The following is an 11527-nucleotide window of genomic DNA, read 5'->3' on the forward strand; positions in this document are numbered from 1 at the left end:
CAAAGGGTCTTCTTTAGAGATTGTACTCTTTTCATGACAGAGTAGTCATTCTTTTCTTTTTCCTTTTATGTTTTTTATTTTAATATTTATCATAATTCCCATTAAAATATTGTTTTTGTGCATTTTATAGAATAAATTTTAGTCAAACTTAGATCCTCTGCCATCATCCACACATCCATAGCCCCCACCCCTGGATCTGATGCATTCTCTCATATATGTTAAGACCTATCAGGTCAAGCATTGTACCCAGATGTCCCTCATTGCAAGTTCATTCACTGGAGTCTAGTCAGCTAATATAGAGTCACTCACTTAGAGAAGATCTACTCTCCCTCTGCAGAAGAGTGGACAAAATGATTGTAAGAGCCAGGGTCAGTGCATGAACTTAAGGAAACAGAAGCTTTCAGGACTCTTGGAACTTGCTCATATGAACTTGCAGCAATGGTAACAGCCTGCACAAGACCTATGCTGACTCAATCAGATGAAAGACATTTTTGTATCCTTTCCTTATTATCTTATTAAAAATTTTTTTTTTTGCCCATCATCACCATATGCTCCTACCGGTCTAGTCATTGATTGGAACATAACCTGTAGAGACCATGGTCTGAGTAAAAACAAAGTGATTATTTCTTCTAAGTTTTTTTTTTTTTTTGAAGATGAGAAAACACTATCACGTCTTCTATTCCTAACCCCATATTGATATTTTTCTTTTAAACAGTTTGCCTTAGGTCTCTATTTTTAAATTGGAACACCCTTCTGTGGAGAACAGATGTGGAAGCATAAGCTCCATTGTAAATACATAGCTATTTAACTATAACTCAGTGACATATTTCAAATACAAACTGAAACTTTGGGATTTTTTAAACCTATATAGTCAAAGTCACGTTGAAACATACAATTGAGGATATCACCTACTTAAACAGTCCTCTAGACTATTCACAAACATGGAGAAGCATAAGAAGCACTGATTGTGACTGCCTGCTATAGGGCTAATTTCAGATTAACAAAGCAGCAGTTTGGAAAATACAGAATAATTCATGTTGTGCTCAGGGATTATGCTGGATGCAAACTTCTGTGATGTGAATTGAGTTCTTTGCAGAATGATAATGCTCAGAAATATATCAAAATTTGGCTTTTTGGCCTTAACGCAAAAATCAGTGGTTACAATTACTAGGGGAGATCATTTGGTTGGATCAGGTTTATTTCCTCACTGTGATTCTGCCATCATGTGAGATTTCTTCTCAACCAGAAAATGATGGATTTTTAAAAAATAATTTATTGAGACTTTCATACAGGCATATAAGCATATAAAGTGTTTTGATCAAATCCACGCCCACTCCGTCCTCTCCAACTCCTCCCTTACCTCCCCATCACTTTTTTCTGATAACTTCATGTACTCTTTCTTCTTTAATTTTGTTATGGGGCTTTTTGCTACTCTAACATTCCCCCCTCTGAAGAGGTAACTCTAAAATCTTTTAGGGATTAGATAAGAGCTCTTTGGGGTCATTTTATACTAACTGCCTAGCCAATTCCTACCTCCTATTCTTATCACACCATCCTCTAAAGAAGTTACCCAGCTTGTGGACAGGGAATCAGGACAGAGACTGCTCTGGTTTCTTCCATGCTGAACAGGGACACAGGGTAAGGCAATTGGGGTATCCCTTCAGTGGGTTTATCTAAAATACTCCCAAATTGCATAACTCTTATCTGTAGTGGGAAAAGAAAGTCCTTGACTGGTGAATAGGAGATGTGAAGGAGAAGTAAAGGCAAGAGTAATTAGCATTACAAATTCTGTAAAGTCATTCTTATAATGTCAGCTCAGTGTCTCTGTCATGCACATACAATCCCATCTATGCTCACAATACTGCTCTGCATATTATGTTCTCTACTGAAGTTAAAATGGTCTTAGAAGATAAAGTGAAATACTGATCACACAGAGATGATTCACAAGGACAGAATCAATTGTTTCTTTGGCCTGCCTCTGAAGGCTGAGCTCATCAATACTTTGCCACCTCTTATCAGACAGATTCATAATCTTATCATTAAAACCGTGTTTGTTATTACCTGATAACAAATTGAAAACATTAAAATTTTTCAATGTCTTTAGTATGAATATGAAGAATATCATTTTGTTAATGTTTCACATATTTCCTCACATAGCTTTTTGGATATGATGGAATGTGTTTGAGAGATTGAGATTCTACAAAACACTGCATTACTTTAGTCTGAAATTATTCTTATGATAAATGCATGGCCAAATTTTATATAAAATACACCTCTCCTTCAGCCCCTTTGAAGGTATTTTTCTTTAAACCCTAAGCTTCTTGAGAGCAAAGGCCATACTTCTACTGACTGAGCCACATAGCATAGCTGTTTAAATATAATAGGTATTTCAAATGGATTTGTGGAATCAAAATGCACTTTGCAATCTGAAAAATCTTCATATCTTCTGTAAGTAATTCTGAACTTCTTCAATGGCTGACATATGTAGAAGAAGCCTGAATGGAACAAAATTCAAGATACTCTCTTTATAGTGTTACTTAGGACCAAAAAATGGCAATTTAAATATCACTTATTTCCTAAAATATGAAGCATTCCTCAAATGCAATCTAATGCTAGACATTTATCAAGATAGCAGCTCCACCCACATGTGATAAAGAATCCTTAAGTGCTCATCATTATGAGTGGTGTTTATAGTCATTTTGCTTTTGTTGTGGGTAGTGGAAAAAGAAAAATATTCTTTTGATTTATGATGGCTATTGCTCAGTTTGGCATTTATCTGGTTTATAGTCACAAATAATCACCTCACATGGGGAAAGCAGCTCTTTTTCATGTCATATCAATTGTGTTCTTTGCCAGGTCTCCTTAGTTTTTTAGTGGTTTTGATCTTACATCAAGATTGCAATTATTATCTGTGTTAATACCCTCATTTTGCTAGTACTACACTAATATTTTTTGTTTGTTGTTTGTTTTCTTTTGTCTGTGGTCTTTTTGAGACAGGGTCTCCCTGTAGCCAGAGCTGGCCTGGAATTCGCTATGTAGAACAGGCTGACCAGGATCTCATAGAGGTCCACTTATCTCTGCCTCTTGAGTGCTGTGACTAAAGGTGTGTGCCATCATGCCTCGAAAAATTGATGCTTTTTTTTGGTTTTAAAAGTACTAATTTTTATTATTTTTGGTGTTTTTTAATTGACTTTTTAGGTATTTCATATAGAACATCTCAAACAATCTTAATCATCTTTATACCCCCATCCCCACTGGCACCCTACCATAGCCTCTCCCCACACTAGAGGCCATATACTCCATCATCCCTGTTGCTGCCTACTGTGGTATCAATGCCCCCAGTCATTCCCTGGTGCAAGTTCATCCACCGCATCTAGCCAGCCAATCTAGAGTCCCTTGTTTTAGGAACATCAGCTCTTCCTCATCTAGCAGCAATCAGTTGCCAACATTTCTTTAGATGAGATTGGGGTCTGTTCTGCACCTAAGGCTCATGGAACATAGAACAGGGGTAAAGAAGAAGACACTAAAGAATCAGTTCTCAATAATGAAGCTGCCTCATGCAGTGGAGGGCCAGGAACACAAAAGGTCACAAATGGCCCAAGTGTAGAGATCAAGAGTCTGCTAAATAAGGTCCTTAGACAGGATCCCTTTATTAAACTTCATCCACCCAAGGTTCAGGAACCATTGTGGGAGAGGGGGCAGAGAGATTGTGAGAGCCAAAATTAATGTTTTTTTTAAAGTTAGAATTTTCTAACACTGGACAGAGATTCTTGCTATTTCACTAGAGTTAGATTGACTCTGCTTCTAGAGCTGCTCAGCTGTTTAACTTGTTGGAGCCTCACATGTCTATTTGTATGTCACTGACAACTACTTACAAGTGGTACTTTGCAAAGTCTATAGTTAACAGGCGAAGACTCAGAAAGTGGGCTGGCATGTAACACATGGCAACATAGATAAAGCTGAGGATGGGCAGGTGAGTAGTGGAGAATAGAAATGTTGGACAGAGGGTATAAGTTGTACTTGCACAAGAGGAATATGTTTTTGAGAAAGGTCACAAATGGCCCAAGTGTAGAGATCAAGAGTCTGCTAAATAAGGTCCTTAGACAGGATCCCTTTATTAAACTTCATCCACCCAAGGTTCAGGAACCATTGTGGGAGAGGGGGCAGAGAGATTGTGAGAGCCAAAATTAATGTTTTTTTTAAAGTTAGAATTTTCTAACACTGGACAGAGATTCTTGCTATTTCACTAGAGTTAGATTGACTCTGCTTCTAGAGCTGCTCAGCTGTTTAACTTGTTGGAGCCTCACATGTCTATTTGTATGTCACTGACAACTACTTACAAGTGGTACTTTGCAAAGTCTATAGTTAACAGGCGAAGACTCAGAAAGTGGGCTGGCATGTAACACATGGCAACATAGATAAAGCTGAGGATGGGCAGGTGAGTAGTGGAGAATAGAAATGTTGGACAGAGGGTATAAGTTGTACTTGCACAAGAGGAATATGTTTTTGAGATCTAATGCAAGGCATGCTGACTATAGTTAAGAATATTGTGTTATGTAATTAAAAATGGACAGTAAATTTCAAATAGTCTTACCACAAAAAATCATGTATGAGGTAATGGATTATCATTTAGCTTGATTTAATTATTCTGTAATGTACATATAGATCAACCTCACATTATACACTATTAATGAATGGAATTATTTTCAATTAAAATTGTGAAAAGAAAGTTGCTTTCATTCTATTTATTCTATTTTCCTGAGAGTGGAAAATGTACAAAGCAGAAAAGAAATAGACTGTGGGACTGGACTACGGGGCTTTCAAGTTCTCCGAGAAGCTCTGTATTCAGCAAGAATTACATCCTGTGGGCACAGAGCTCTTAAAGTGTCTTGTGGTAGAGAATCAGAGCATCCCTACTAAACTATCACTATGATCAGAGGAAAGGAACAACGAAGAGGCATTTAGAATTGCCTCAGGAAGGATGCTAGGAGAAGATCCGTAACTCAGATGACGAAGAGAGAAGAAAATCATGAGTCAGCTCCAATCAGTAGAAACACCCATTGGATGTCAGGCACTGTGCTGAACTGTGGACACAAGTGGAATTATCTAAGTCCTGCTTCAAGGTAAACACCTACAGCTGGAGGATTATTTATAAACAGGCTCATTGATGGGAAGACCCCTTCCTGACACAGCTGGAGGGGGCTGTGGAGGATTCCTGATGCCCAAGCTAGGCATGAAAAGAAAATTGTAATTTGCTAGGGAAAAAAAGGTACACCCGAGGCGGTGGAAGCAATACGAGCAAGACGTGGAAATGTTTGTTCCAGGTAACTGAATATACCGTATGGCTGTACAAGTCACAGGAAGGATGGCAAGGATGGAGTCAGGGTAAGAACAGGGAACCGGATCCCGAGAGGTGATGGCTGTGATTTTAATCGCACGTAGATTCAAGTTCCCCAGATATACCACTGTCTCAGCTTAGTCAGTCTGAGCTTGTACAACACATAATCATTCACTGTGAGGTTTAAACAATTAGTGCTTGTTTTTCACAATTTGCTGCTTGAAAATCTAAACTCAAAGTCCTACCATGGTCATATTCTTAGTGAGGGCTTTCCTCTTGGTTTATAGATAATGCTTTGCACTAGGAGAGGAAGCATGGCAGGAAGACAGACTGAAGGAGAGAGAGAGGGGAGGAGTCGGGTGCGGGGGGAAGAGAAAGAGAGATTTCCTTAGGTTCTTCTCTAATGCTCTAATCCTTTCTTAAGCCTTCACCGTCATGAGCTAGTTATCTCCCAAATGCCCTGTCTCAAACACCATTACATTGGGGATTAGAGTTTAAGATGAATTTTGGAGGAACTCAAACGTATTAACCAGTCTTCCTACTAACGTTTTAAACCCTGGCTCTTTTCCCATTTCTGTAAAACGTCTGGTTGTCTCTGCTTCAGAGTTTTGGCACCTGCTGTTGCTTCTGCTTAGTCCCACCTCTCACAGATTGTGTTGTGGATGGCTGCTTTTTAACACTCTGCTATCAAGGCAAAGCTAGGCCTTTACTGGCTCTTCATCTCTGGAGTTTTGCCTCTACATCTGTCACATCGCATTAGTCGCTTGCTTTCTTGTAACACTAATGATCTGAGCTTGCGTCCCATGCTTCCTTGTTCATGTTTGTGCTCATACTTTCTGGCAATGGAAGGAAAGTTCCATGAAAGTAGGACCCTTAACATTTTCTGTGTTCACATCTGTATTTCCAGTACCTAGAACAGTGTCTGGCAAACAACAGCATCCAATAAATAAACCATAGATGTTCCTTCTGCTGGAAACCAATCTAACAGAGGTTTCTACTAGTTCCTTATCTAGGAATCATCTTGTCTACTTCCTTATTACCTTCCAAAGAGGAGATTTTAAAAAATGTTCTTTGATATAATACCTTATACACATTTATTTTTTGATATCATTGGATTATACTTTAATCACAATCTTTCTACCTCTTCCATTTTACTTTGAAGTCCCTGAAAACAAAAATTTGTTTACTAGTTCCTCTCTTATCAAAACTTGGCATGAACTGGGCATGGTGGCATAAGTGTTATCCCAGCCTCGAAGAGGAGACTGAAGGACGAGGATCCCGAGTTTAAAGCCAAGCCAGGCTACAATAAACAGATCCTAGTAGAAATAAATAAACAAAAAACCAAGACCAACCAAATACACAAAAGCAACTCAACATACCAGCATAGAGCACAGTCATGCAGAACAGCAGGTGCTGCAATTGTTTTCTTGTTGCTAAGTGACTGTGAGAGAGTGAAAGTGGGCTGGAAGGATTGCAGCTAGAAAAAGGAATAGAGAGAGATGAATCTCTGACAACCTCTGCTGAGAATTTTACCTTGGAAAATACATCACACAGGCACAAAGATGAGAAAGACTTAATAGCGAGAAATGGGAAACCAGCTATAGTCTCATCAAAAGAGAAACAAGCTTTTTAACCACATTTAATCCCCTTTGTTATTTTTTACAATTACTTACTTTGTTATTGGTGTCCTACTCAAAAACGTCTTCTCCGTAATGGTATCTTGAAGTGTTTTCCCTAGCATTATCATTGTTTCTGGTTTTAAATTAAAGTCATTGATCCATTTTAAATATATTTCTGTGGATGGTGAGTGATATGGATCTAATTTCATTTCTCTACAGTCTAAAGGCTTTTTGCTTAGGTTTTATTTGTGTATTTTTAGATGGAGTCTCAAGTTGCCAATGCTGGCCTGAAACTTGCTGTGTAGACAAGGATAACCTTGGACCCCTAATCCTCCTGACTATACCTCCTAAGTACTGGAATTGCATACAAGCAATATCACACTCAGTTTTCTCTCCTGACTTTTGAAAGTGATTTATACCTCAACATATTGAAAGGAATTAGGTGGACTGTGAGTGGACAATAGTCCAAGGAGCTATATTTTTAACAAATAGTTACAAACATAAATCTCGATGGTAGCTTAGAACAATTCCAGTTGTAAGGAGATCAAAGACATGAACATGTAAGAAAGCCAAGGACCTCAAGGTTGAAAATAATCAAGGAGGTATTCAAAAGTATGACATTCTTCAAGGAAATCCATTAAATGAAATCTTCCTAAAGAGTTAAGAATGTGAATTAAGAAAAAGAAGACAGCTGGGTGTGGTGGCACATGCCTTTAATCTCAGCACTTGGGAGGCAGAGGCAGGTGGATCTTTGTGAGTTTAAGGCCACCCTGGTCTACATAGTGAGTTCCAGGACAGCTGGGACTACAAGGAAACCCTGTCTCAAAAAAAAAAAAAAGTTGGGAAGGGGAAAGGAGGTAGGGTAGGTCTGGAAGGAGTTAGGAGAGAGTAGTGGAAGTGCAGGTTACACTGATCAAAATGTGTTGTTTGAAAGTCTCAAAGAATTAATAAAATCATTATACTAAAAGGAAGTTAGTGGCAAAAATAACTAAATTCTCACCACATACAACATTGTAAAAGTGAATGTTCCCTTTCTCTATTTACTTTATAAGTGTAAAGACTCTTAGTTTGTTCAAGAGTCCTTTGTAATTGACATTATAAGAATAAATAAAGGAACAGTAAACATGAATGAAAAACAAGAATGTGAATAATTTAGGGTATATCCCTTCAAACAAATATTACTCTATTGGTCAAAACAAGATACAGAGAGAGGATGCATGACCCTTGCTTATTTGTAAAACATCACATCTTGCCTTGAAATATTTATTCTTTCATTTGTGCTTTGATGGCACAGACCATTTAGAAATGACCCAGCTACACTAGTGACCCATGACTCTAAGCCAGCAGCCAGAGAACATTCATATACCAGGAATGCTTAGGGGAGTTTGTTGCACATATGGTCCATGTAGTGAAAATGGATAAAATATACCTCCTGTAAGCATCCTACAAAATGATAAGTAGTATATCACTGTCCTCTGTGCATATTACTGTACACATATGTCTAAAGAATCTTTTAGAAGCCTGGATTGACTGAGCCAAAATTCATACTTTGCCAGTTCAACTCTAGAGCTTTTTCAAAACACTTGAATCATTTCTTCCATATTAGAGAACTAATAATGTCATATATTGCTAAATCAGTATATATCTGATTAAATCACACTGCTTTCCATGAATTTCTAAAAACTGTATTTCAAATAGCAAGATACTAGAATATATACATATCTAAAATATTTTCTTCTAGACACTCAGATCAAGAGTCTTGGAGGGCTATAGGGAGGAAGCCTTGAACAAGTCTGTAGAGCCTAGACCCAAAGCCCAGACACAGTGAATTCCCTCCTCAAGACCCTCATTGACTAGGAAAAGCATTTTCTCAACTTAGCTTTGCATGCTTTGGGGATTAGTTTAGGGGACCTAATCTTAAAATTACAATGGCAATTTCATTACTCATTTATGGTATTTGTTTAGAATTTACTGGATTTGATCTGATTTCATTTCATTGTTGCTTTTCACGGTGTCTTCTTCCAGTAGACAACCATTACTGTGCACATCCTCTGTAGGGTTCCACATCTAGTCATAATGATCTGAACACACTGTGATTTTGTCTTCAATCTTGAGTATTGCAATGTCCCAAGTCGTGCTGTGATATGGAAACATCTGTTACAAGAACAGATGATCTGTGAGTCAGGGACTTCTGGTGAAGATAATCATAAAATAAAACTCTTTCATGGAATAATATTTTAAAGGGTGAAGTAAAAGGAGAGAATGGGATACTTTTTATAAAGCCATTCAATTTGTTGATAACTTTTAATCAATTTCAGTGGAGAGGATGCTTAATTTCTTCATAGCCCAGATTAATAAAATGCTTATAATCAAGGGAAGATGCACAGGACTAACTGAACCAGTCTATCTAAATACTGGGTTGAGATGGCATCCCTGGAGATCTTTCTGTGTCTGAATTAGCAAGTTCAGACAGCCTGACAAAAACAATCTTCCTTTTTATTTAAAGTGAAAATGGAAATTAATAGACCTCACATTGTCCCATATACTCTCAGAGACTCACATAATTTATGGTCTCTATTGGAAACCACATAGATCTTAGAGGTAAGATAGAGCTTTGACACATATCATTGAAGTTTTTATTTTTTGACAATCTCTTCCCTTGTCAGTCCAAGCTTTTTCATTAATCATCTAACTCACCAATTTTGCTTTTACACTTTTATTTTTTGTGATACAGTAATCAGCAAAAAGGCAGCAGCAAGAAAGAAAATGAAAAGAAGTAATAGATCTAAATTATCTGCACTTTTAATCTTTAGTGATGACTCATGATTGAGAGAATTTGGGTGGCAAAGTTCTGAAAAAAAAAAAACAGAGCTCAGTAAAGAACACAGAGTGTCATTATTCATGCTGCCAATCACAAAAGACGCTATTAGGATTTTTTACTTTTTTGCTTTCCCATATCTCATATGTAATGTTAAAAAATGTGGCTGGGGCAAGCTACTGCATTGGTAAGGGAACTGTCTGCCACTGGGTATGGAGAATTTAGTTTCTATTTTCTTGTAGATTTTATGAATTTTAGCAGGTGTCTTTTTTTTCTTGATATTATTCAATAAGAAAATGTTTCTTAATTTCCAATGGAAAGAAAATGGATACTATGCATGTTTATTAAATGAGTTAATTTCATAGAAATGATGCACTTAAGGGGTTGGAGAGCTGACTCAGTGGTTAAGAGCACTGGCTACTCTGGCAGAGGACCTAGATTGGATTCCCAGCACCCACATGGTGGCTAACAATCTTCTGTAACTCCAGTTCCAGGGGTTCTGACACCCTCTTCTGACTTCCACATTGTACAACATGGGTGCACTTACATACATGCAGGCAATACACTCATACACAGTAAATAAAAATAATGAATAAAATATTAAAAAAGAAGAAAAAAATCTTCAGAAAAATTTACTACTGAATTTTTCTAGTACTTTTCTGTTAAGTGTATTATTTTTTAAATATTTTATTTGTTGTTTTTATTTTATATGTGTGTGTGTTTATTGCCTGTATATATGTAAGTGCACCCATGTCATGCAATGCCTGCAGAGGGAGGTCAGAAGAGGGTATCAGATTCCTTGGAACTGGAGTTACTGTAGGTTGTTAGCCACCATGTGGGTGCTGAGAACTGAGCTTGGGTCTTTTGCCAGAGCAACCAGTGCTCTAAACTGTTGAGCCATCTCTCCAGCACCCTGAAGATGTTTACAAATGACATTTGACACATACAAATTGCTATGGACAGGGGTCATATTAGATTTTAAAATATGAATGGTTTAAAGATTTAGGTAGTAAAAAATATCCTTGCCACAAACCTTATCATATTTTAGTATTTTATCATATATGATTTGAATCACTTTGTAAGTAACATAGGTAAAATAAATCCTCTTTCATTTCTTTTTATTGTCTTTTTCTGGAGCTAATGTTTCCTGTAACTAACATGTAGCAATTCTACTTATGCTTTTGTGTTGTTCCTAAGTATGTGTTTATAAACAATATGGAATATTATTTTATTACTATTTTGTGTGCATATTATCAAATGTTTTACATTGTTCTGGTACCATTCCTTCTCTCTAACATTATTTTTATCTGATTTATCTACAGTAAATGGTATTATAGCTCATGCAGTTTGATTTCTCTATGGCATTACAATATATAAGTAAAATTGGAAATTATTAAATTGATCTTTGAGGAACATTTAGATTGATGCTCAAATTTCAGCATTACAAACAATGTGTTGATGCATGTTGTTCATATCCCCTTGTGCACAAATTTGAGAATTTTCCCAGCATGCATATTTACATGTGGAATTTCTGATGGAACACCACATAGATATCTAAATTTATTATATATTGTCAAATCATTCTTCAGAAAATATCACAGTTCCAAATCCCAATATTTGTATATGAAAATTTGCTCTCTTCCATAGCTATGATTGTATTCATGTCAACAGATTTTATTTGACATCCATTCTAGTTTTCTATCAATTGTTGTGACAAAACACTCTGACCAATACCAACTTGGGGAGGAAAGG

This window comes from Nannospalax galili, unplaced genomic scaffold (assembly GCF_000622305.1).
Source record: "Nannospalax galili isolate Female #2095 unplaced genomic scaffold, S.galili_v1.0 scaffold284, whole genome shotgun sequence".
NCBI lineage: Eukaryota > Metazoa > Chordata > Mammalia > Rodentia > Spalacidae > Nannospalax > Nannospalax galili.